This window comes from Lepidochelys kempii, chromosome 5 (genome assembly GCF_965140285.1).
Source record: "Lepidochelys kempii isolate rLepKem1 chromosome 5, rLepKem1.hap1, whole genome shotgun sequence".
Classification (NCBI taxonomy): Eukaryota; Metazoa; Chordata; order Testudines; family Cheloniidae; genus Lepidochelys; species Lepidochelys kempii.
The window spans coordinates 130,043,786-130,071,243 of record NC_136384.1 but is presented as its reverse complement, the minus strand read 5'-3'; the positions used below and the strand labels follow the sequence as shown (position 1 = coordinate 130,071,243).

Here is a 27,458-nt window from a genome sequence, read left to right as displayed (position 1 = left end):
ACTAAAATTCTTGTTATTAGAATCACAGAATCATAGAATATCAGGGTTGGAAGGGACCCCAAAAGGTCATCTAGTCCAACCCCCTGCTCGAAGCAGGACCAATTCCCAGTTAAATCATCCCAGCCAGGGCTTTGTCAAGCCTGACCTTAAAAACCTCTAAGGAAGGAGATTCTACAACCTCCCTAGGTAACGCATTCCAGTGTTTCACCACCCTCATAGTGAAAAAGTTTTTCCTAATATCCAATCTAAACCTCCCCCACTGCAACTTGAGACCATTACTCCTCGTTCTGTCATCTGCTACCATTGAGAACAGTCTAGAGCCATCCTCTTTGGAACCCCCTTTCAGGTAGTTGAAAGCAGCTATCAAATCCCCCCTCATTCTTCTCTTCTGCAGGCTAAACAATCCCAGCTCCCTCAGCCTCTCCTCATAAGTCATGTGTTCCAGACCCCTAATCATTTTTGTTGCCCTTCGCTGGACTTTCTCCAATTTATCCACATCCTTCTTGTAGTGTGGGGCCCAAAACTGGACACAGTACTCCAGATGAGGCCTCACCAATGTCAAATAGAGGGGAACGATCACGTCCCTCGATCTGCTCGCTATGCCCCTTCTTATACATCCCAAAATGCCATTGGCCTTCTTGGCAACAAGGGCACACTGCTGACTCATATCCAGCTTCTCGTCCACTGTCACCCCTAGGTCCTTTTCCGCAGAACTGCTGCCTAGCCATTCGGTCCCTAGTCTGTAGCGGTGCAGACTACATCCCTAAATGCATGACCTTACACGTCTCACTATTAAATTTCATCCTATTACTATTACTCCAGTTTACAAGGTCATCCAGATCCTCCTGTATGATATCCCGGTCCTTCTCTAAATTGGCAATACCCCCCAGCTTTGTATCATCCGCAAACTTTATTGGCGCACTCCCACTTTTTGTGCCGAGGTCAGTCATAAAAAAATTAAATAAGATTGGTCCCAAAACCGATCCCTGAGGAACTCCACTGGTAATCTCCCTCCAGCCTGACAGTTCACTTTTCAGGATGACCCGCTGTAGTCTCCCTTTTAACCAATTCCTTATTCACCTTTCAATTTTCATATTGATCCACATCTTTTCGAATTTAACTAATAATTCCCCATGTGGCACCGTATCAAACGCCTTACTGAAAGCTAGGTAAATTAGATCCACTACATTTCCTTTGTCTAAAAAATCTGTTACTTTCTCGAAGAAGATCAGGTTGGTTTGGCATGATCTACCTTTTTGTAAAACCATGTTGTATTTTGTCCCATTTACCACTGACCTCAATGTCCTTAACTACTTTCTCCTTCAAAATTTTTTCCAAGACCTTGCATACTACGGATGTCAAACTAACAGGACTGTAGTTACCTGGATTACTTTTTTTTCCCCTTTCTTAAAAATAGGAACTATGTTAGCAATTCTCCAGTCATATGGTACAACCCCTGAGCTTACAGATTCATTAAGCAGAGCAGCGTGCCTCTGAAAATCCCATTATTATTTTCAATCTCTATTTTCAGATGAAGATTTTGTCACTAACAACAAATTTTGCTTGAACAAGACTGAAATGAATGTCCTCAAGTACACTTATTATCTTAACCCTCTAGGTAACCAGCATGTGAAAGAGAGCTTTCAGCACAAGGTCCTTAAATGTTGCAGGTTGCGTTAATTCAATTTCAAAAAAGAACTAGATAAATTCTTGGAGGATAGGTCTATCAATGGCTAGTCGACAGGCTGGGCAGGGATGGTGTTCCTAGCCTCTGTTCGCCAGAAGCTGGTGATGGGGGATGGATCACTGGATGATTGCCTGTTCTGTTCATTCCCTCTGGGCACCTGGCATTGGCCCCTGCTGGAAGACAGGATACTGGGCTAGATGGACCTTGGGTCTGGCCCAGTGTGGCTGTTCTTATGTTATGTTCTAAAAAATGAAGAAAAAAGTAATTCTTTGCTGAATATCAGTAATTGCCAAAGTATTGTGATAGAAAATGGAAATTACAACCTTTAACGATATCTAGGGATTTTTATACATCTCTTTAACCAAACAGGGGTTTTCTCTGTAGTGCTTCTTCATCAAGGGTCTGGCGTCAATAGTATTTACTAACGAAATTCAGCAAGTAAAGTCATGTCTGATATGTTCTGCTTTCTGATTTTAGGAGATTGCAGAGTTCTTGATATTTATTACAAACATTTTGCTGCAATAAACGATTGAGTATAATACATATGTCTGTATCATTTATTGTTCTATCCATGCTGGCTTGTAATTCAGCTTTGGCAGAATACATTTGCTACCGATTCAGCATTTGGCTAAAGATAGCAATTACACAAGCCACACACTCCTCACACCAGGTGTCTGATGTAGTGGTAAAAGGGAAGTACCTCGTAAAGGTGGGTTTGATTTTCCAGAATCCTGAGAGCACAGTTTCCTGCTCTTACTACTGTCTAATCAACACCGTCACCGAGGGCCTGCTCCAGCACCCACTGATGTCAATGGAAATTCTCCCATTGAGCACTGAATTGGGCCTCGAGCGTTTACCCAGGCAAACCCCTCATTTAAGTCAATGGGATTTGTGATGGAGTAAAAACTGAGTAAGACCCATGGGATTTTGCACTGAAAGAGGGAAAAAAATCACTTCTATAAACCTAATGTCCTCTCACCTGCTAAATGCTGACCAGTCTTCACAGCTGTCCTGCCCCTAGCCTGCACACTTACCCTAGTGGAGAGGCACTAGAGAGGGAGAAAAACCATCCCCACCTGCCACCACAGGCACCTTTTCCTCCTGGAGGAAGAAGAAATAAAAGTTCACTGCCCAGCTCCCTACCCCTTCAGGATAAGTGTTGATCTCACTGCTGAGGAGAGTGGAAGCACCAGCATGATGCAAGGAGCCTTGCACAGGTTTCCTGCACTGAGCCAAATTTCACCCATGAAGCAGCTTCCAGTTCTTGTGCAGTATCATAGAATATCAGGGTTGGAAGGGACCTCAGGAGGTCATCTAGTCCAACCCCCTGCTCAAAGCAGGACCAATCCCCAATTAAATCATCCCAGCCAGGGCTTTGTCAAGCCTGACCTTAAAAACTTCTAAGGAAGGAGATTCTGTTTGTGCAATCCAAGCCAGAAGTCTGCAGGGATGGGTAGCTGACATCTGTTAAAAGCTGTTAAAAGCTGCAGCTGCTCCTTCTTAGCATATGTTTAATGACAGCTAATCAGTCTGAGGTCTTTCCAAGAGCCTGATCCTATCTGATTGGGGAAGACAGCTCCTTTTGCTTTGAAGCAAGAGGATTATTATACCAGAAAGGGATCTAGTTGGTCAGCGGGCAGCAGAGCAGTTGAGAAACCTATAGCATCCTGGGGATGCAAGAAAAGAGCATGCATTCCTAAAGCCTAAGGAGAGTAGCCCTTCCTATATAAGATTCAATAATGAAGGAATTGTATAAGTGGTGGTTTTATAAGGTGCTCTTGAGGGATACACTACTTTCCAGGGAGCCACCCCTGAGAATGGATACCAGGACGGTGAAACACAAAGGCATGGGCTCATAGAAATGGGAATGCTTCACAAACCACACTGCACAGGCACAGCCTTGGAGGAAAGGGGTTTGGAACAAAACCCTGCTTGTAAACTGCTGAGCTATTTCCTAGGCTTACTATCAATAGGCACCTAGAAACGTAACAGACTGAAAAAGGCAGCAAGCCTATAGTCTCTGTAGTAAGAGCAATGCAGGAACGAACTGGGTTCCTTCTGTGATGGAATTCCCCCGGGGTGCAGCCCGGGACTGTGGGACCACTGTGCACCCTGAACTCTCTCCAGCCTGGGCTGTCTCTCACAATGCTTTGCTAGTGACCATCAGCAACCCCTCCAGGTGCTGTGATCACTAGCCCCACACCCAGCTAGATTGCATGAATACTCCCAGAGACACTCATGAATCACAAAGAGAAAGGCACCAGCCCAAACCCCCCAGCTCCCAGCACTGTACCTCAGAATATACCGTCTTGCACTGCTCAAGATGAGCAATGCAGATTTATTAATTGGTTCACCACTTCATCAATGGAAAGTGCACATACACCAGCCTGTGTCAAACCCGAGCAGGTTTGCCACACATTTCATACCAACTCACTGGTAAAGATAACAGTAAAACAAATGTATGGACTATAAAAGGTAGTTTTTAAGTGATATCGAGTGATAGGCAAAAAGTCAGAGTTAGTTACCAAAAGAAATAAAATATAAGCACACAGTCTAAACTCTCAACCCTATTAGACTGGGCAACAACAAGATTAAGCAGTTTTTCTCACCCCACTGGATATTGCAGTCCTTAGTATACAGATTTCACCCTTGAAATATGGGCCAATCTCCTTGATTGGAGTCTTGTCTTCTTCTCAGTGTCCTAGTTGCTTGAAGCATAGGAGAAGGGGCCAAGCATATGGCCACTCTATCTGTTTTATACCCTTAGTCCATGTACTTGGAAAACACAAGTCCAGGCATGTCTGGGGCAATGCTGAGTCTCCCGGCAAGGTTGAGCAATTCCCCTGGTGTGGCCTCATGTAGGTGAGTCATTGCATTGTAGCTCCCTTGCTGGACAATGGCTGGTGATGGGTTGTTTGACACCCCGCCTGGGCGTTGGTTACTTTCGTTGCTGTTGCCTCTGGGGAGCTAATATCCGGCTGATTCCCCAATTTACAGCATGTTTTAGTGACCACCATACAACACAATTCTAATAACTTCATATGCATGAAAGATACACATACATGGGTAGAGAAATGACTTTCAGCAGTTCATACGCTTTCCCCTGATACATATAAAGCATGCCTTGTAAGGTAAGATCGGGATTATATAAAAATGAGTAACATGGGTTCCAGGATGCTCCCACAACATATAGAATGTCACGCCTTCCATCAGCTGTGTTCTCTCCACAATACCTGCCAGGTGACAAGAATAACAGGTCATAATCCACATGTGGGCATTGAGTCGCCTAACTATGCACAGTTGCACACCGTACACAAGCAGTGACTAGGAACTATGCAATCCACTTCACATAAAGAACACCCAGAAAGAGGCTCAAGATTATGACCAGAATGGACACCACTGAGAAGAACTGACAGCTTTCTCATCTAATCGTGAAGACTCCAGAGAATACAAACAATAAGTGGCCTGGGATTCACATATGGATAGATTTTAAGACCAGTAGGGACCATCAAGTCTGGACCCCTGCCTAGCGCAGGCCAGAGGATTTCACCCAGTGTTTCCTACATCAAATCCACAACTTCTGGATAAGCTAGAGTAGCTCTTCTAGATCCATGTTAACTTATAAGCGGCAAGGATTCTTATCTGACCTTATCTGTCAGATCGACCGAGTTGAAGGAGGAGTCAGTGGCAGAGGTGGGAGAATCCAGGAGTTCCTTCTATCACGCTAAATCCACTGATTCCTGTGCCTCTCACACTGCTGAATGGCCTTCTTTCATGGTCGCACTGGCTGCCTGCCAGAAGTGCCAGCACAGTGGCAGGCAGACCGCCAACTGCCTGAGTGGCATCCCTGTCACAGCTATGAGTTAATTGGGAGACTCAGGGCCTTGGACTTCAAAGGCCTCAGTGGCCAGCCCTAGGCTACTCAAGGAGACAACCAATACCCCAGTATATTTACGACATGTCACGGTTGCAAACTTTCAACCCTAGCTAGTGGTTTGTTCAGATAGACACCTCTTGTTCAGGCATTAAGCTCTGCTTCAACTACTGCAGTATCCTCTTTTCTGGCCTCCCAAAAGCAGACACTTTCTCCTGTCACAAAATGCGGTCACTCATGTCATCCTCCTTGCCAGCTGAATTGGTCACACCACTCTTCTCTTTGAATCCATCCACTGGCTCCCCATTGTCCCCACAAGTCCCCAAAGCATGGTACGGCCCCTCCTTAGCTCACCTGCAAGGCTCCTTCTCTGTCCACGTTGAACTCTCTCTCAAAGCCCCACTTCTGCCGGACTGCTTACAGTGCGCTGAGTTGACTTATACATACATTGCTTATTGTCTCTGGTTCTTAAAGGGGTCTGAAAAATGAGCGGGGTATCTCACCACTCCCTCATCCCCTGCCCAACAATTAATTCAGCCCTTAACCCTCAAATCAATCCCCCCAAGTCCCATATCAATTCTATCCCCCACCTGTTCTGCCTCCCCTCTGCTCCTTCTGCAGCACCTGGGGTACTTTGCCCCACTATCCCAGGCCTGGAGGGGGCTGCAGTGGAGTCCCCTCTCCCACCCCTTCCCAGGTCACATGTTTCAGGGAGGGAAAGGGAGGAGCCAAGGAGCCATCCTGTTGCTCACGGAGTTTGGGGTGGGGGAAATGGACAGGAGCAAGCAGAGATGCCTTGAGCTTCCTGCAGCAGTCTGATTGGTTTTTCTTCCCCAGGAGGCATGCAAGTGAGGGCAGCAGCCAATTGTAGGGTTTTTTCCCCCAATGCAGTACAAAAAACATGCACCCCTCAGGGACCCACTTCGCTATTTTGAAATTTTACTTCCCAGTAGGGCTGCCACCTCCGAGATGTCCAGGATGATCCTGAGCCCCCAAAACTGGCCAGCTGGCAGTGCGTGCTGAGCACCCATACAGATTCCCCAGAGATGACTCTGGGAAACCCTGGACATGTGGCAGCTTACTTCCCGGCTCAATTTAAGCAGTGATTGTCCTCTTCCCCTAAACTGTGGCAACCGGTCAGTCCTTAAATTGTGGACTCCTCGGAGCAGGGCCCATCCCTTCCTGAATGTCTAGGAAGTGCTTCACATACAGCAGGCATTACTGTAAATAAATAATAAACAACAATCACAATCTTTAAAGCTGTGCGACTAACAGGGCTAGAAACAGACTTTTCCACACATCGTAAATATTGAGATTAGCCTTGACATTTCTTGAATCCCCAAACTCAGGAAGGATCAGTGACCATGGGTTTCATAGATCCCAGGGGCCAGTTCTGTCTACTAGGCTAGCTGCTTATGCCTTATCGTTAAACCAGAGCAATGTCCTTTATGTCACTTATATGGAAAGCAACAAGATCTGTTCTCCCCCGTCTGCCCGCCATTCTAGCTGAGGTGGTTTTCTGATTCTATCAAGAAGAACAGCTTTTTGTAAAACAGAGCGCTGCTATCTTTGTAGAATGCTATTGTAAGCATATCTATCTTTTGTTTGTTTATTCCCTGCAGGACAGAGCTGTGCCTTATGTCTCAATTACCTTTCTTCTGCTGCAGAGATTATTCGATTTGGAGTTTCAAGGGACGGTGAAAATACCAGCAATCTAGACAGAAAACCAATATCTCAGGAGCCAACAATTTGCTGGGCATATCTTATAGCACTTAAACAACTCAAGTCTTGCAGCTTAATGACTTTAATGGTATAGTTATTAGACAAGTATGGAAAAGAAAAGAAAATGACATGAATGTTTAATGAGGACACTACTAGAAGCCACATGTAAATGCTGAACTCTCTTTTCTGCTCAGGAAATACAAAGTGGCTTTAACCACTTCATCAATATATGATGAGCAGGTTTGATACAGATTATTGCATTTCCTAGAATCAGAAGGATCTGTTCAAGAGAAAGTCTAAATAAATTATGTCAACTTCATCCATTACTTTTTTGATATGTTCAAAGAACTCTAATAGATTAGTGAGACATGATTTTCCTTTCCAAAATCCATGCTCGTTACACCTTTTCATTCTGGTCTGGAACAACTTACCATAGGTAGTGGTGGATTCTCAATCACTGTCAATTTTTAAAGAGATGGGCTGTTTTTTCTTAAAGTTCTGCTCTAGAAATTACTTTGATGAAGTTCTATGGCCTGTGTTATACAGGAAACCAGATTAGATGATCACAATGGTCCCTTTTGGCCTTGGAATCTATAAGACATTAGGTTAATATCAAATGGAAAAGTACAGTACATGTATTCATCAAAACAGTATGTCTAGCACAAATTCCTTTATGACATAGTATTGCAATTAAACTTACCTGGCTATCTTTACTTCCAGCTTTTTTTTTTAAGGGATTTTTTTCATTATACAAATGTACTGCAAAGAAAAGAAGCATAAATGTAGAGGAAATACCTAATTAGGCTAATGCAAATCAGCAGTAACTCTGCTGAAATAAATCGTGTAAAACTGAGCCATGGAATACAATGACCGCATGTGCACAGGATAGTTTCTTTCTGCATGCTTATCTTGGCCAAGCTGAACAAGCTTAAAAAACAATCATTCCAAAGTAGAAGATGGAGGGCAAGTGCTCCAGCATCCTAAACCAGCATGGTTCTATTGACTTCACCAGCGCTACACAGATTCACCCAAGCTGAAACTTAGCACAACCAATGAATTAACTTCTAAGTTTGCTCACCATTTTAGTGATGAAGGCAGACAGCAGTCCTTTTGCAAAGGCCTGTTTATACTAGCTATGGGACAGAGAATTTATACCTGCTCGTTGCAAGTCTGTGTCTGAGCACACCTGTTCCTGCTCTTCAGGGAGGTTACAATTAATTATAAATGTTCTTAGGCTATACAGTGGCAGTTTATACAGCAAAAACGTTGTATATTTGGCGACAAAAGCAACTTTCTCAACATGTTAAGTACAAGTGTATGTCCCTAAGACTTGAATTAAACATTTTGTCCATCTGGTTCACACGTGGGCTAGCGTAATAGAGCTGTAGAAAGTTTGGGGTGAATACAAAAAAGGTCAGGTCATCTGGTGTCAGGTTAAATCAAGTGTGAATCCTGCTGCTGTTGGATTGACATCCCTGATGACTTCCTTAAGTGTTTCCTAAGCACCCAGCAGTTCCTATTTAGCCATCTAAATAAGTGCCCAGATTTGCAAAAGCTTTCAGCACCCAGCACTTCCTATTGAGAGCAATGGAAAATTCCAGTTCAGGACCTAAATTACAAGGGGAATATATTTCCACATCTGTGTTTTTGGTTTGCTTCTGGTTACTTATCTAAATTGAACAACACAGAGTTTTGAGGTTCACCTACCACCCTCTATGAGCAGCAAGTGGCAGTTAGAGCTTCAGAAGGCACAAAATTTAATGCTTTGTTTGCTCAGGGACTATATAAAATCTACAACAATCTACAACCTATCCTGAAAAATGATCCCTCACTCTCACAGACCTTGGGAGACAGGCCAGTCCTCGCTTACAGACAGCCCCCCAACCTGAAGCAAATACTCACCAGCAACTACACACCACACCACAGAAACACTAACCCAGGAACCCATCCCTGTAACAAACCCCGTTGTCTACTCTGTCCCCATATCTACTCTAGCGACACCATCAGAGGACCCAATCACATGAGCCACACCATCCGGGGCTCGTTCACCTGCACATCTACTAATGTGATATATGCCATCATGTGCCAGCAAAGCCCCTCTGCCATGTACATTGGCCAAACTGGACAGTCTCTATGTAAAAGAATAAATGGACACAAATCAGACATCAGGAATGGTAACATACAAAAGCCACTAGGAGAACACTTCAATCTTCCTGGACATTCTATAACAGATTTAAAAGTAGCCATCCTTCAACAAAAAAACCTTCAAAAACAGACTTAAAAGAGAAACTGCAGAGCTACAATTCATTTGCAAATTAAACACCATTAATTTGGGCTTGAATAGGGACTGGGAGTGGCTGGCTCACTGCAAAAGCAACTTCCCCTCTCTTGGTATCGAGGCCTCCTCATCAATTATTGGGAGTGGACCACATCCACCCTGACTGAATCTGCCCTGTCAACACTGGTTCTCCACTTGTGAGGTAACGCCCTGTCATAAATATAAAGGGAAGGGTAAACCCCTTTGAAATCCCTCCTGGCCAGGGGAAAGCTCCTCTCACGTGTAAAGGGTTAAGAAGCTAAAGGTAACCTCGCTGGCACCTGACCAAAATGACCAATGAGGAGACAAGATACTTTCAAAAGCTGGGAGGAGGGAGAGAAACAAAGGGTCTGTGTGTCTGTCTTATACTGGTTTCTGCCGGGGATAGACCAGGAATGGAGTCTTAGAACTTTTAGTAAGTAATCTAGCTAGGTATGTGTTAGATTATGATTTCTTTAAATGGCTGAGAAAAGAATTGTGCTGAATAGAATAACTATTTCTGTCTGTGTATCTTTTTTGTAACTTAAGGTTTTGCCTAGAGGGGTTCTCTATGTTTTTGAATCTAATTACCCTGTAAGGTATCTACCATCCTGATTTTACAGGGGGAATTTCTTTATTTCTATTTACTTCTATTTTTATTAAAAGTCTTCTTGTAAGAAAACTGAATGCTTTTTCATTGTTCTCAGATCCAAGGGTTTGGGTCTGTGGTCACCTATGCAAATTGGTGAGGCTTTTTATCCAACATTTCCCAGGAAAGGGGGGGTGCAAGTGTTGGGAGGATTGTTCATTGTTCTTAAGATCCAAGGGTCTGGGTCTGTAGTCACCTAGGCAAATTGGTGAGGCTTTTTACCAAACCTTGTCCAGGAAGTGGGGTGCAAGGTTTTGGAAGTATTTTGGGGGGAAAGACGCGTCCAAACAGCTCTTCCCCAGTAACCAGTATTAGTTTGGTGGTGGTAGCGGCCAATCCAAGGACAACGGGTGGAATATTTTGTACCTTGGGGAAATTTTGACCTAAGCTGGTAAAGATAAGCTTAGGCGGTTTTTCATGCAGGTCCCCACATCTGTACCCTAGAGTTCAGAGTGGGGGAGGAACCTTGACACGCCCTTCTCTTCATGTGTCAGTATAATAATACCTGCATCTGTAATTTTCACTCCATGCATCTGAAGAAGTGGGTTGTTTACCCACGAAAGCTTATGCCCAAATAAATCTGTTAGTCTTTATGGTGCCACTGGACTCCTTGTTGTTTTTGTATATAAAATAAATGTCTCTATTGTCAAATGAGCTGTGTCAAATAACCTTCGACTAAACTTTCAGACACTACAGTCCACGGTCAGGAAATGAGTGTATCAGTATTTCATTATAATATCCAAACTTTTCACAGAAGAACAAAAGCATACTACTCTTGATACTCATCATGGTGGTGACAAGTGGTGCAGACCGCCATGTAGAGAATCTTGGGATCTACTTAGCCAGAGTAAATCGGCCTAGCTCCATTGAAATCAGTGGAGCTTGGTAGATTTACACCAGCTGAGGGTCTGACCCGTGGTGGTTATTAGCAGTTATGAAGAATCATTCTAGAAGTCAGAAAAGCAAATGGCCAAACCTAATGTCAAATTCAGAATACATAGAAACAAAGTAAACCGCAGGATGAGACTTAACTTGACTGGAGGAAGGGGAATAGATGGCTCATGGGCTTGGCCATGGGGAGCAGTGCCTCACGTCAGCAGGTCAAATCCAGTCCACATAACAAAAAATCATTTTGCAGCCCATATGAAATGAGTTGGTGGATATCAGAGCTATAGACACCTCAATACATAGAACTAGTATTTGGCTATACCATTATGCTAGTTGGCAAATTTGATTCACACATCCCTTGTGGAAATACTGATAATAAACCATATTCTTCATCCAGATTTCTGCTTCTGGAAGTCAGGTTTTTAACTGATGCTGAATAGCACAAACCTCATGCACCCAGACTAGACATGTGGCTTCTGGGAAGTTCAGTGCATGTGATAGGGAAAATGTCTAGTTTCAGAAATAACACTTAAAAAAAAAAGCATACCTGCATGACTCATTTATTAACTACAAGTAGGGGGACTCTGTGGCCAAGGTACTAATGTTAAGCTTTTCCCCATATTAATATCTTAAAGCTGATTGCTATCCAAGAGACTACCCATTATAATATGTAATTTAATCTCCCTCCTCCACCCAAAAATGATGTATTAAAGCATGAAAAGTAGCGACATACTGGGTCTACAAACAAACAAACAGCAGAAATAATCACAAACAGAATCATTTTGAAAATACTAATCAATTCAAGAATGCTAAGAAAACATTCAAGCATCCTTCAATCCAGTGAGAGAGCAGGAATGTGATACACTTACAGGCCCAGAACTACCCTCTTTGTTTCCCACTTATGCAAATGTCTTGTATTCTGTGTGGTTGAATGGGTCTGATTTGCAAACTGTCTCTAATCATGTCCTGGGTTGATAAACTCTATGCATGTAGGTAAGGGAGTTCCTGTTTTATAACCACTTCAGCCTCAAGCTCTAGTCAATTCTACCAGGCACACTGATGGAAAAGCTTTGTGTTGGCTAACATTTCTCATGCTTGATTCTGCCCTCAGGTAATTTTTTTTTATGGAAGTCTGAACTAAAGCAGTTTAGTCACTTTTGCCTGTGAGAACAGTGAATAAAATGCAATTCCTGTTATCAAAAATGAACGGAAACCTTCTTTGAACAGCCTCCAGCCAAAATAGTTGGCACTTGGAAGGTGAAATTTGGCCTGGAAGAAGCCTGCTTTGAGAAATAGGGCCTTTCACTGTTCTGGAGGGAATTGGTTTTGGTAACGTTGCAAGCCTTTGATAGTCAGACACAGAGCATGTGCAGTAGATTTATGGTCACTAAACTTGTTACAGGTTTGCTCCATGTGCCGGCAGGGCATGCCTTAACTCCAGATTGAAAAATCTGTAAGCCACAACAGCTGTAGTGTAAAGATGTAAAAGATGGAGAAGGCGGGTGGTGGTGGTCGGGGACTCTCTCCTCCAGGGGACTGAGTCATCTATCTGCCGCCCTGACCGGGAAAACCAAGAAGTCTGCTGCTTGCCAGGGGCTAAGATTCGCGATGTGACGGAAAGACTGCCGAGACTCATCAAGCCCTCGGATCGCTACCCCTTCTTGCTTCTCCACGTGGGCACCAATGATACTGCCAAGAATGACCTTGAGCGGATCACTGCGGACTACGTGGCTCTGGGAAGAAGGATAAAGGAGTTTGAGGCACAAGTGGTGTTCTCGTCCATCCTCCCCGTGGAAGGAAAAGGCCTGGGTAGGGACCGTCGAATCGTGGAAGTCAATGAATGGCTACGCAGGTGGTGTCGGAGAGAAGGCTTTGGATTCTTTGACCATGGGATGGTGTTCCATGAAGGAGGAGTGCTGGGCAGAGACGGGCTCCATCTTACGAAGAGAGGGAAGAGCATCTTTGCCAGCAGGCTGGCTAACCTAGTGAGGAGGGCTTTAAACTAGGTTCACCGGGGGAAGGAGACCAAAGCCCTGAGGTAAGTGGGAAAGCAGGATACCGGGAGGAAGCTCAGGCAGGAATGTCTGTGAGGGGAGGGCTCCTGCCTCATACTGAGAATGAGGGGCGATCAACAGGTTATCTCAAGTGTTTATATACAAATGCACAAAGCCTTGGAAACAAGCAGGGAGAACTGGAGGTCCTGGTGATGTCAAGGAACTATGACGTGATTGGAATAACAGAGACTTGGTGGGATAACTCACATAACTGGAGTACTGTCATGGATGGTTATAAACTGTTCAGGAAGGACAGGCAGGGCAGAAAAGGTGGGGGAGTAGCACTGTATGTAAGGGAGCAGTATGACTGCTCAGAGCTCCGGTACGAAACTGTAGAAAAACCTGAGTATCTCTGGATTAAGTTTAGAAGTGTGTGTGCAACAAGAGTGATGTAGAGGTGGGAGTCTGCTATAGACCACCGGACCAGGGGGATGAGGTAGATAAGGCTTTCTTCTGGCAGCTCACGGAAGCTACTAGATCGCATGCCCTGATTCTCATGGGTGACTTTAATTTTCCTGATATCTGCTGGGAGAGCAATACAGCGGTGCATAGACAATCCAGGAAGTTTTTGGAAAGCGTAGGGGACAATTTCCTGGCGCAAGTGCTAGAGGAGCCAACTAGGGGGGGCGCTTTTCTTGACCTGCTGCTCACAAACCGGGTAGAATTAGTGGGGGAAGCAAAAGTGGATGGGAATCTGGGAGGCAGTGACCAGGAGTTGGTTGAGTTCAGGATCCTGACGCAGGGAAGAAAGGTAAGCAGCAGGATACGGACCCTGGACTTCAGGAAAGCAGACTTCGACTCCCTCAGGGAACGGATGGCCAGGATCCCCTGGGGGACTAACTTGAAGGGGAAAGGAGTCCAGGAGAGCTGGCTGTATTTCAAGGAATCCCTGTTGAGGTTACAGGGACAAACCATCCCAATGAGTCGAAAGAATAGTAAATATGGCAGGCGACCAGCTTGGCTTAATGGTGAAATCCTAGCGGATCTTAAACATAAAAAAGAAGCTTACAAGAAGTGGAAGGTTGGACATATGACCAGGGAAGAGTATAAAAATATTGCTCGGGCATGTAGGAATGATATCAGGAGGGCCAAATCGCACCTGGAGCTGCAGCTAGCCAGAGATGTCAAGAGTAACAAGAAGGGTTTCTTCAGGTATGTTGGCAACAAGAAGAAAGCCAAGGAAACTGTGGGCCCCTTACTGAATGAGGGAGGCAACCTAGTGACAGAGGATGTGGAAAAAGCTAATGTGCTCAATGCTTTTTTTGCCTCTGTCTTCACTAACAAGGTCAGCTCCCAGACTGCTGCGCTGGGCATCACAAAATGGGGAAGAGATGGCCAGCCCTCTGTGGAGATAGAGGTGGTTAGGGACTATTTAGAAAAGCTGGACGTGCACAAGTCCATGGGGCCGGACGAGTTGCATCCGAGAGTGCTGAAGGAATTGGCGGCTGTGATTTCAGAGCCATTGGCCATTATCTTTGAAAACTCATGGCGAACCGGGGAAGTCCTGGATGACTGGAAAAAGGCTAATGTAGTGCCAATCTTTAAAAAAGGGAAGAAGGAGGATCCTGGGAACTACAGGCCAGTCAGCCTCACCTCAGTCCCTGGAAAAATTATGGAGCAGGTCCTCAAAGAATCAATCCTGAAGCACTTGCATGAGAGGAAAGTGATCAGGAACAGCCAGCATGGATTCACCAAGGGAAGGTCATGCCTGACTAATCTAATTGCTTTTTATGATGAGATTACTGGTTCCGTGGATGAAGGGAAAGCAGTGGATGTATTGTTTCTTGACTTTAGCAAAGCTTTTGACACGGTCTCCCACAGTATTCTTGTCAGCAAGTTAAGGAAGTATGGGCTGGATGAATGCACTATAAGTGGGTAGAAAGCTGGCTAGATTGTCGGGCTCAGCGGGTAGTGATCAATGGCTCCATGTCTAGTTGGCAGCCGGTGTCAAGTGGAGTGCCCCAAGGGTCGGTCCTGGGGCCGGTTTTGTTCAATATCTTCATAAATGATCTGGAGGATGGTGTGGATTGCACTCTCAGCAAATTTGCGGATGATACTAAACTGGGAGGAGTGGTAGATACGCTGGAGGGGAGGGATAGGATACAGAGGGACCTAGACAAATTGGAGGATTGGGCCAAAAGAAATCTGATGAGGTTCAATAAGGATAAGTGCAGGGTCCTGCACTTAGGATGGAAGAATCCAATGCACCGCTACAGACTAGGGACCGAATGGCTAGGCAGCAGTTCTGCGGAAAAGGACCTAGGGGTGACAGTGGACGAGAAGCTGGATATGAGTCAGCAGTGTGCCCTTGTTGCCAAGGAGGCCAATGGCATTTTGGGATGTATAAGTAGGGGCACAGCGAGCAGATCGAGGGACGTGATCGTTCCCCTCTATTCGACATTAGTGAGGCCTCATCTGGAGTACAGTGTTCAGTTTTGGGCCCCACACTACAAGAAGGATGTGGATAAATTGGAGAGAGTCCAGCGAAGGGCAACAAAAATGATTAGGGGTCTAGAACACATGACTTATGAGGAGAGGCTGAGGGAGCTGGGATTGTTTAGTCTGCAGAAGAGAAGAATGAGGAGGGATTTGATAGCTGCTTTCAACTACCTGAAAGGGGGTTCCAAAGAGGATGGCTCTAGACTGTTCTTAATGGTAGCAGATGACAGAACGAGGAGTAATGGTCTCAAGTTGCAGTGGGGGAGGTTTATATTGGATATTAGGAAAAACTTTTTCACTATGAGGGTGGTGAAACACTGGAATGCGTTACCTAGGGAGGTGGTAGAATCTCCTTCCTTAGAGGTTTTTAAGGTCAGGCTTGACAAAGCCCTGGCTGGGATGATTTAACTGGGAATTGGTCCTGCTTCGAGCAGGGGGTTGGACTAGATGACCTTCAGGGGTCCCTTCCAACCCTGATATTCTATGATTCTATGTGACAGGGTTTGAGGAAGGCCTCCTGCATGCTTGCTTTGTAAGGTGCATTGGAGGGATGCTAGTTCTAAGGCAATTTATGAGCTCCTGGTGATTTCCCCAGCTGCTGAGCTCCTCTGAGACCTAGCCAAGCAAACTGCCCAGGAGTAACTTTGTTCTTGTGTGTACTCCCATTGCACAGGAGTAGGGCACTAGTGAAGTAATTCAGGAGTACTGAATATAAACCTGTTACTGTATTTGCATAATATTGCGAGCCAGCAAAGCTTCACAGTCATGGAAAGTGAAGTTCCCTTTTATGATTTTCCCTTTTTTCCCTCTCTTAAAAATATCACTTCACCACTCTGCCTCTGTTATGCCCTTTCACCCTTTGCCAGTCTATTTGACCTGTCAATTCTTCAGGGCGTGGGGTGTCCCTCACTATGTGTATGTGCAGTGTGGCTCTGATGTAGAAGGGTGCTACTGAAATGAATAACGATATATTTAGTATATTCCATGGGAAAAACTACATGAACAGAACATTTAGGTTGCATGATTAAGCATCCAAAAGTCAGGACCTGACAGTTAATGATGTCCATGAAACTTTACCTCGGCCCTCTTGTGCAGCGTGAGCATTCAGTTTGCCTAATCAAAACTTATTTCAGAAATGCAAACAGTGCTGCCAACCCCAAGCATTCACCAATCAAAAGGCGGGCCCTCCCCAAAATCATGAGACTGCTTTAAAATCATGAGACTTGGGTTCCTTTTGCCAGGGCCAGTGCACATTTTTAAAAATGGAAATGTCTTCTCACTGGAAAATGTGGTTTAATCAAACTCAATATTTCCCACAGGAAAATGTGAAAAATTTCACTGAAACCAAATTTTTCTATCAGGTGATTCAACACCAAAAAATGGGTTTCAAAAGGTCAGATCATTTAGTTTCAGGCAAAAAAGTTGAGTTTTCTACATCAACATGTGTGAAGCAAAACTTTTCAGAGTTTTTTGTTTCATTTAAATTTTTACTATTTTGACTTTTTGTTCTGATTTTTGGAATAGACAGTAATTTTGAAATGTCACAATTTGCGATGAAAGGACTATTCCTTTTTTCTGCTTTATAGTTGCCTTCTGTTTTTTGAGTCTATTTTTGAGATCTTTTCTGCAACTCTGAGGGCTAGAAAACATACTTCTTTTTTTAAAATGAAAGGTGAGATTTTCATGTATTCACATAATTCCAGCAACTAAGTCTTCAAGAACGATACCAAGTATCACAAGACTCATGATAAAAAATGATCAGAGTTGGCAACAGTGCAATATATTTCTCAAATATTACAATTTGAAAAAGGGTGCATGAAATCACATTTGGCCCCAAACACCCTAAACAAGTCCTGTCCCCCCACTTAGAAATAGATTGTGAACTGTCCTTGCCTTGGTGTGCCGGAGGATTGAGTCTCTTTGCATGGCCTCAAAAGGGCAATACATAAGAGCAGTCCCTTGACAAGAAGCAGGCGAAAGGGTGTAGAGGAGGCAGGACCAGCATTTTGGCCCATAGAATGGGCTTGGTACAACAGAAGGAACAATCTGTGCTCTGCTAATGGGTCCCTGTGCATGCTGAGAAGCCCTGAAAGACCCTGTGCTGCCTGAGCTACTCTATCCTTTCGCTGTTCTACAGGAGAGCCTGGAAGCCACAAGCAGGTAGCGACCCCGCTATGCTAGACACAGCACAGACATAAAGTAACAGACAGCCTCTGCCCTAAAGAACTTACAACCTCAAATCTTAGTGTTGCACCAGGGGCAGCAGGAGGGCAAAAGGTTGCATGCAAATCACACCACATAGCCCTGAGGTCAAGATTCAAAAATAGGAGCCTAAAGTTAGGCTCCGAAATTCACAGGAAGGCACCTAAATAAGGCGCCAGATTTCAAAAGTGCAGAGCACCCAGCAGCTCTGATGAGCTTCATCTGGGTGTGGAAGTGCTCAGCATTTTTCAAAATGGGGCCCTTTATTTGGGCACCTAAATAAAGATTTAGGAGCCTAACTTTAAGTACCATTTTAGACAATCAGCTTCAGTTTGTTCATCCTTCAGCTGTTTAACAGCTATCCATATCCCTCATCACTTTCTTAATCATTTCTCAGAGGGGTAGCCATGTTAATCTGGATCTGTAAAAGCGGCAGAGTCCTGTGGCACCTGATAGACTAACAGACGTATTGGAGCATGAGCTTTCATGGGTGAATACCCACTTCATCGGCTGCATCATGCTGTTAGTCTATCAGGTGCCACAGGACTCTTTACCGCTTTGAATAATTTCTGTTGCTGCTCTCTCAACTCCTTCCACTTTGCCAACCATTTTTCTGGTCTGGAGGTGCTCAGTCCTGCAGGCAGTACTAGAGCAGCAAGTGCATCACTGATGTACAGGCCAATACCTCCCCAAATCATGACCTAATGTCTCTGCACATAGCTAAAACCTGATTTCTTTTGGCAGGGAGGGCACATCACATGCCAGGACAGAATTAGACAAAGCTTTTTTGCTCAGCCTTTGGGAGCACATTAAAACTTGCCCATCAGTCAGAGCACCAACCCAACTCTGATGCCCCGAAAGCATCTCTTGTATTTGATTTACATTGGGAGTGTGACTTAATATTATCACCTGTGTTTGTAAACAATTGGCTCATCAGTATTCCAGTGTTGCCAGCTCTCACAAATTGAACGTGAACGTCTCAGTGTTTGGTTGTGGGTTTTTTTCCCTTCTTCTTAAAGCACCTGGATTTGTAAGAGAAACTTGGCTTTCATTAAAAATAAAAGGGGAAGTTTGTATCCTTGTGGTTGAAAATGTGAGGCTACAAATGGATGAAAAACCCAAAAGCAAATCAAAAGAACTTAAGATGTATAGGGTTTTTTTAAAAACAAATCTCATTATTTTAAAACTGATCTCATGAGTTTTTGGTGCCTCACTCAATTTTTGAATATTGGGGGTTGGCAATACGGGTTTTCAACACCCACGGGCATAATAACAAGGGGGCAGAGGGGACAGGGGGAACTCACGAGGAAATAAAAAGATACTGATCAGCAGTAAAGAGCAGATTTAAGGCCCAGTCTCACAAGACTTTGGGCATCTACTCTGAGGTCCTTAGTGCCCTCAGCTCCCACCAAAATCCCCTCTGCTGGCCTCTACAGTTCTTATGCTTTCTCTCTGTCCCCTGCCCAAGCCCCACAGAGACCACTGCTGCCCTGCGGCTGCAGAAACCCTGCAGAGTGACACCTCTGCAACACGCTAAAAGAGGGGAATAGAGGGGATGGAGGTGCTTGGCAAGAGAAGCTTCACTGTTCCCCAGCCAGGCCCATTCCCCATTGAAACAGGGTAGCACGGGGCTCTGTCCTTGACACCAAATCTCTGACAGTTCCCATGCCTCAGGCCAAGAAGGGGCATTTCCTTAGCTCTCCTGCCTACTTGGCAGCTGTGACAGGGGCAGACACTACTTCCCATACACAGCCATCAGAGAGGCACTCCCTCCCCGGGATCATTCCCTGCCACAGAGGGCACTGAGTCCGAGAACCTGCCTCTGTGGGGAAAGGACAGGGCTGTGTGCCCACAAAGACTGTCTGCAGCTGCTTCTGAGGGTTCCCCCTCCCAAATGGAGTAGCAGAGTGTGGGTGTGAGAACACCCAGACCATGGAGCTGTACACACACTCAGGGACAGTGCTGCACCAGGGTCAGGACATGGCCTGCTGTCATGTTAGAGCCCGAGCTTTGCTCACTTCTTACTCTGTGGATGAAACCATTGGGAGTTGGCTGAGTACGGACTGAAAGGGAGTTGGGCCCCAGAATATGGGGCATTGACTTCAGTGGGAGTAGCAGCTGTGCAGCCTCTCACAGGTGGTGTTTTACCCAGAACCATGGCTCTCATCCTCTAAGGGCCTGATTCTGCAAGGTACTGAGTTCAGTGGGAGCTGAGGGCTTTCAGGCCTGGTTGGTTGGGACCCTAAATCATCACTGTTATTTATTTGTGCTGTGGTAGAGCCTAGGGGCCTTGCTCAGGGTCTGTCAATTCATGTCTTTACACCAAACACATAACAAAAAAAAATTCTACAAATATGTTAGAAGCAAGAGGAAGACTAAGGACAGGGTAGGCCTGTTACTCAATAGGGTGGGGAGGGGGGGATAACAACAGAAAATGTGGAAATGGCGGAAGTGCGAAATGACTTTTTCTTTTCAGTTTTCACCAAAAAGGTTAGCAACAATTGGATGTCTAACACAGTGAATGCCAATGAAAATAAGGTAGTATCAGAGGCTAAAATAGGGAAAGACCAAGTTAAAAATTACATATACAAGTTAGATATCTTCAAGTCACCAGGGCCTGATGAAATACACCCTAGAATACTCAAGGAGCTGACTGAGGAGATATCTGAGCCATTAATGATTATCTTCAAAAAGTCATGGAAGACGGGAGAGATTCTGGATGACTGGAAAAGGCAAATATAGTGCCCATGTATAAAAAGGGAAATAAGGACAACCCTGGGAATTACAGACCAGTCAGCTTAACTTCAGTACCCAGAAAGGTAATGGAGCAGATAATTAAGCAATCAATTTGCAGACACCTAGAAAATAATAAGGTGATAAGTAAGAGTGAACATGGATTTGTCAAGAACAAATCATGTCAAACCAATCTAGTAGCTTTCCTTGACAGGGTAACAAGCCTTGTGGATGGGGGGAAGTGGTAGATGTAATATATCTTGACTTAGGCTTTTGATACTGTCTTGCATGACTTTCCCATAAACAAACTAGGGAAATACAACCCAGAAGGAGCTACTATAAGGTGAGTGTACAACTGATTGGAAAACCATTCCCAGAGAGAAGATATCAGTGGTTCACAGTGAAGCTGGAAGGACATATTGAGTTGGGTCCCACAGGGATCAGTTCTGGTTCTGTTCAATATCTTCATCAATGATTTAGATCAGGGTAGGCAACCTATGGCACGCGTGCCAAAGGCGGCACACGAGCTGATTTTCAGTGGCACGCACACTGCCCAGGTCCTGGCCACCAGTCCAGGGGGCTCTGCATTTTAATTTAATTTTAAATGAAGCTTCTTAAACATTTTAAAAACCTTATTTACTTTACATACAACAATAATTTAGTTATATATTATAGACTTATAGAAAGAAACCTTCTAAAAACGTTAAAATGTATTACTGGCAGGCGAAATCTTAAATTAGAGTGAATAAATGAAGACTCAGCACACCACTTCTGAAAGGTTGCTGACCCCTGATTTAGTTAATGGCATAGAGAGTACACTTATAAAGTTTGCGGATGATACCAATCTGGGAGAGGTTGCAAGTGCTTTGGAGGATAGGATTAAAATTCAAAATGATCTGGACAAACTGGAGAAATGGTCTAAAGTAAATAGGATGAAATTCTACAGGGACAAATGCGAAGTACTTCACTTAGAAAGGAACAACCAGTTGCGCACATACAAAATGGGAAATGACTGCCTAGGAAGGAGTACTGCGGAAAGGGATCTGGTGGTCATAGTGGATCACAAGCTAAGTATGAGTCAACAGTGTAACACTGTTGCAGAAAAAGCAAACATCATTCTGGGATGTATTAGGAGGAGTGTTGTAAGCAAGATGCAAGAAGTATTTCTTCCACTCTACTCTGTGCTGATTAGGCCTCAATTGGAGTATTGTGCCCAGTACTGGGAGCCACATTTCAGGAAAGATGTGGAGAAATTGGAGAAAGTACAGAGAAGAGCAACAAAAATGATTCAAGGTCTAGAAAACCTTGAAAATTGAAAATACGAGGGAAAATTGAAAAAAAATGGGTTTGTGTAGTCTGGAGAAGAGAAGACTGAGGGAGGCCATAAAAGTTTTCAAGAACATAAAAGGTTATTACAAGGAAGAGGGAGAAAAATTGTTCTCCTTAATCTCTGAGAATAGGACAAGAAGCAATAGGCTTAAACTGCAGCAAGGACAATTTAGGTTGGACATTAGGAAAAATTTCTTAACTGTCATGATAGTTAAGCACTGGAATAAATTGCCTGCGGAGGCTGTAGAATCTCCTTCATTGGAGATTTTTGAGAGCAGGTTAGTTACACAAACATCCGTCCGGGATGGTCTAGATCAGTGGCTCTCAACCTTTCCAGACTACTGTATACCTTTCAGGAATCCGATTTGTCTTTCATACACCCAAGTTTCTCCTGACTTAAAAACTACTTGTTTACAAAATCAGACATAAGAATACAAAAAAGTGTCACGATCACTGAAAAATTGCTGACTTTCTCATTTTTACTATATACTTCTAAAATAAATCACTTGAAATATAAATATTGTACTTACATTTCAGTGTATAGTATATAGAGCAGTATAAACAAGTCGCTGTCTGTATGAAATTTTAGTTTTTTACTGACTTTGCTAGTGTTTTTTATATAGCCTGTTGTAAAACTAGGCAAATATCAAGATGAGTTAATGTACCCCTGACAGACCTTTGCATAACCCCAGGGGTACACATAACCCTGGTTGAAAACCACCAGTCTAGAGAATACCTAGTCCTGCCATGAGAGCAGGGCACTGAACTAGATGACCTCTCAAGGTCCCTTCAAGTCCTACAGGTTTCAGAGTAACAGCCGTGTTAGTCTGTATTCGCAAAAAGAAAAGGAGTACTTGTGGCACCTTAGAGACTAACCAATTTAATTGAGCATGAGCTTTCGTGAGCTACAGCTCACTTCATCGGATGCATACCGTGGAAACTGCAGCAGACTTTATATACACACAGAGAATATGAAACAATACCTCCTCCCACCCCACTGTCCTGCTGGTAATAGCTTATCTAAAGTGATCATCAAGTTGGGCCATTTCCAGCACAAATCCAGGTTTTCTCACCCTCCACCCCCCCACACAAATTCACTCTCCTGCTGGTGATAGCCCATCCAAAGTGACAACTCTCTACACAATGTGCATGATAATCAAGGTGGGCCATTTCCAGCACAAATCCAGGTTTTCTCACCCCCCCACCCCCATACACACACAAACTCACTCTCCTGCTCGTAATAGCTCATCCAAACTGACCACTCTCCAAGTTTAAATCCAAGTTAAACCAGAACACCTGGGGGGGGGGTAGGAAAAAACAAGGGGAAATAGGCCACCTTGCATAATGACTTAGCCACTCCCAGTCTCTATTTAAGCCTAAATTAATAGTATCCAATTTGCAAATGAATTCCAATTCAGCAGTTTCTCGCTGGAGTCTGGATTTGAACTTTTTTTGTTTTAAGATAGCGACCTTCATGTCTGTGATTGCGTGACCAGAGAGATTGAAGTGTTCTCCGACTGGTTTATGAATGTTATAATTCTTGACATCTGATTTGTGTCCATTTATTCTTTTACGTAGAGACTATCCAGTTTGACCAATGTAAATGGCAGAGGGGCATTGCTGGCACATGATGGCATATATCACATTGGTGGATGTGCAGGTGAACGAGCCTCTGATAGTGTGGCTGATGTTATTAGGCCCTGTGGTGGTGTCCCCTGAATAGATATGTGGGCACAGTTGGCAACGGGCTTTGTAGCAAGGATAAGTTCCTGGGTTAGTGGTTCTGTTGTGTGGTATGTGGTTGTTGGTGAGTATTTGCTTCAGGTTGCGGGGCTGTCTGTAGGCAAGGACTGGCCTGTCTCCCAAGATTTGTGAGAGTGTTGGGTCATCCTTTAGGATAGGTTGTAGATCCTTAATAATGCGTTGGAGGGGTTTTAGTTGGGGGCTGAAGGTGACGGCTAGTGGCGTTCTGTTATTTTCTTTGTTAGGCCTGTCCTGTAGTAGGTAACTTCTGGGAACTCTTCTGGCTCTATCAATCTGTTTCTTTACTTCCGCAGGTGGGTATTGTAGTTGTAAGAAAGCTTGACAGAGATCTTGTAGGTGTTTGTCTCTGTCTGAGGGGTTGGAGCAAATGCGGTTGTATCGCAGAGCATGGCTGTAGATGATGGATCGTGTGGTGTGGTCAGGGTGAAAGCTGGAGGCATGCAGGTAGGAATAGCGGTCAGTAGGTTTCCGGTATAGGGTGGTGTTTATGTGACCATTGTTTATTAGCACTGTAGTGTCCAGGAAGTGGATCTCTTGTGTGGACTGGCCCAGGCTGAGGTTGATGGTGGGATGGAAATTGTTGAAATCATGGTGGAATTCCTCAAGGGCTTCTTTTCCATGGGTCCAGATGATGAAGATGTCATCAATATAGCGCAAGTAGAGTAGGGGCTTTAGGGGACGAGAGCTGAGGAAGCGTTGTTCTAAGTCAGCCATAAAAATGTTGGCATACTGTGGGGCCATGCGGGTACCCATAGCAGTGCCGCTGATCTGAAGGTATACATTGTCCCCAAATGTAAAATAGTTATGGGTAAGGACAAAGTCACAAAGTTCAGCCACCAGGTTAGCCGTGACATTATCGGGGATAGTGTTCTTGATGGCTTGTAGTCCATCTTTGTGTGGAATGTTGGTGTAGAGGGCTTCTACATCCATAGTGGCCAGGATGGTGTTATCAGGAAGATCACCGATGGATTGAAGTTTCCTCAGAAAGTCATTGGTGTCTCGAAGGTAGCTGGGAGTGCTGGTAGCGAAGGGCCTGAGGAGGGAGTCTACATAGCCAGACAATCCTGGACAAACTAGACAAGCCATTTACAACGCACACTTTGCTTCTCTACAAAAGAAAAAGGACACTAAACTTTCTAAACTACTACATGCTACAAGGGGCCACAGCAATGGTTCCCTCAACCCACCTAGCAACATTGTTAACCTATCCAACTATACTCTCAGCCCAGCAGAAGCAGCTGTTCTCCCTCCACCCCCACGAACCTGATACAGTTCTGTGGTGACCTAGAATCCTATTTTCGACGTCTCCGACTCAAGGAATATTTCCAAAATACCTCTGAACAACATACTAATCCACAGAGGTCTCCCTACCAACACTACAGAAAGAGGGATTCTAGGTGGACTCCTCCTGAAGGTCGAAACAGCAGACTGGACTTCTACATAGAGTGCTTCCGCCGACGTGCACGGGCTGAAATTGTGGAAAAGCAGCATCACTTGCCCCATAACCTCAGCCATGCGGAACGCAATGCCATCCACAGCCTCAGAAACAACTCTGACATCATAATCAAAAAGGCTGACAAAGGAGGTGCTGTTGTCATCATGAATAGGTCAGAATATGAACAAGAGGCTGCTCGGCAGCTCTCCAACACGAGTTTCTACAAGCCATTACCCTATGATCCCACTGAGAGTTACCAAAAGCAACTACAGCATTTGCTCAAGAAACTTCCTGAAAAAGCACAAGATCAAATCCACACAGACACACCCCTGGAACCCCGACCTGGGATATTCTATCTACTACCCAAGATCCATAAACCTGGAAATCCTGGGCGCCCCATCATCTCAGGCATTGGCACCCTGACAGCAGGATTGTCTGGCTATGTAGACTCCCTCCTCAGGCCCTTGGTCTACAGCCAAGCTCTGCGATACAACCGCATTTGCTCCAACCCCTCAGACAGAGACAAACACCTACAAGATCTCTGTCAAGCATTCTTACAACTACAATACCCACCTGCGGAAGTAAAGAAACAGATTGATAGAGCCAGAAGAGTTCCCAGAAGTTACCTACTACAGGACAGGCCTAACAAAGAAAATAACAGAACGCCACTAGCCGTCACCTTCAGCCCCCAACTAAAACCCCTCCAACGCATTATTAAGGATCTACAACCTATCCTAAAGGATGACCCAACACTCTCACAAATCTTGGGAGACAGGCCAGTCCTTGCCTACAGACAGCCCCGCAACCTGAAGCAAATACTCACCAACAACCACATACCACACAACAGAACCACTAACCCAGGAACTTATCCTTGCTACAAAGCCCGTTGCCAACTGTGCCCACATATCTATTCAGGGGACACCACCACAGGGCCTAATAACATCAGCCACACTATCAGAGGCTCGTTCACCTGCACATCCACCAATGTGATATATGCCATCATGTGCCAGCAATGCCCCTCTGCCATGTACATTGGTCAAACTGGATAGTCTCTACGTAAAAGAATAAATGGACACAAATCAGATGTCAAGAATTATAACATTCATAAACCAGTCGGAGAACACTTCAATCTCTCTGGTCACGCAATCACAGACATGAAGGTCGCTATCTTAAAACAAAAAAAGTTCAAATCCAGACTCCAGCGAGAAACTGCTGAATTGGAATTCATTTGCAAATTGGATACTATTAATTTAGGCTTAAATAGAGACTGGGAGTGGCTAAGTCATTATGCAAGGTGGCCTATTTCCCCTTGTTTTTTCCTACCCCCCCCCCAGGTGTTCTGGTTTAACTTGGATTTAAACTTGGAGAGTGGTCAGTTTGGATGAGCTATTACGAGCAGGAGAGTGAGTTTGTGTGTGTATGGGGGTGGGGGGGTGAGAAAACCTGGATTTGTGCTGGAAATGGCCCACCTTGATTATCATGCACATTGTAGGGAGAGTGGTCACTTTGGATGAGCTATTACCAGCAGGATAGTGAGTTTGTGTGTGTGGTTTTTGGGAGGTGAGGGGATGAGAGAACCTGGATTTGTGCAGGAAATGGCCCAACTTGATTATCATGCACATTGTGTAGAGAGTTGTCACTTTGGATGGGCTATCACCAGCAGAAGAGTGAATTTGTGTGGGGGGGTGGAGGGTGAGAAAACCTGGATTTGTGCTGGAAATGGCCCAACTTGATGATCACTTTAGATAAGCTATTACCAGCAGGACAGTGGGGTGGGAGGAGGTATTGTTTCATATTCTCTGTGTGTATATAAAGTCTGCTGCAGTTTCCACGGTATGCATCCGATGAAGTGAGCTGTAGCTCACGAAAGCTCATGCTCAGTTAAATTGGTTAGTCTCTAAGGTGCCACAAGTACTCCTTTTCTTTTTTCAAGTCCTACAATTTTATGATTCTATGAAATAGGCAATCCCTTGCCCAGAAGAGCTTCTTGTGGAAGTATCTTTTCTCCACAGCTTGCTGACTGGGAATGAGATGGGCCTTATGCTTCCTGGGGTCTGTTCCCTGGTTTTTGATGGCTCCATGATAACTGCTGGTCTTTATTATTCTGGTATTCTTGAGATTGAGGCTTGAGGATAGAGAGTTGGGGAGCCAGGCTCCACGGAAGTAGAAACACATTGTAAAATCATGCAAAAAAGGACAGACACATTAATGGAGATAGCTAAGAGTCGCCTGCCATTCAGTTACATTACTGTACATTACTGTATATTATATATATATAAATTAAATTGATGTTTGTTACAACTTCCACTACAGAGAGATGCTGTGATACTAATGAAATTTCAAAAGACAGCAACAAAAATCTTGTAGTTTGGAGTGGGTGGCAATA

General features: G+C 44.4%; 1 long non-coding RNA gene across 1 annotated transcript in view; it reads right to left on the bottom strand.

The window, feature by feature from the left end:
• Window positions 1-4,075: 4,075 nt before the first annotated feature.
• The window catches only part of LOC140912152 (uncharacterized), a 62,947-nt gene continuing 39,564 nt past the window's right edge, over window positions 4,076-27,458 (bottom strand). The window contains exons 2-7 of the long non-coding RNA XR_012159233.2: window positions 7,984-8,042; window positions 7,715-7,874; window positions 7,213-7,275; window positions 6,644-6,782; window positions 5,916-6,039; window positions 4,076-4,920 (exon numbers count right to left, since the gene is read on the bottom strand). This is a non-coding gene — a long non-coding RNA (uncharacterized LOC140912152). The remainder of the gene's footprint in view (window positions 4,921-5,915; window positions 6,040-6,643; window positions 6,783-7,212; window positions 7,276-7,714; window positions 7,875-7,983; window positions 8,043-27,458) is intronic.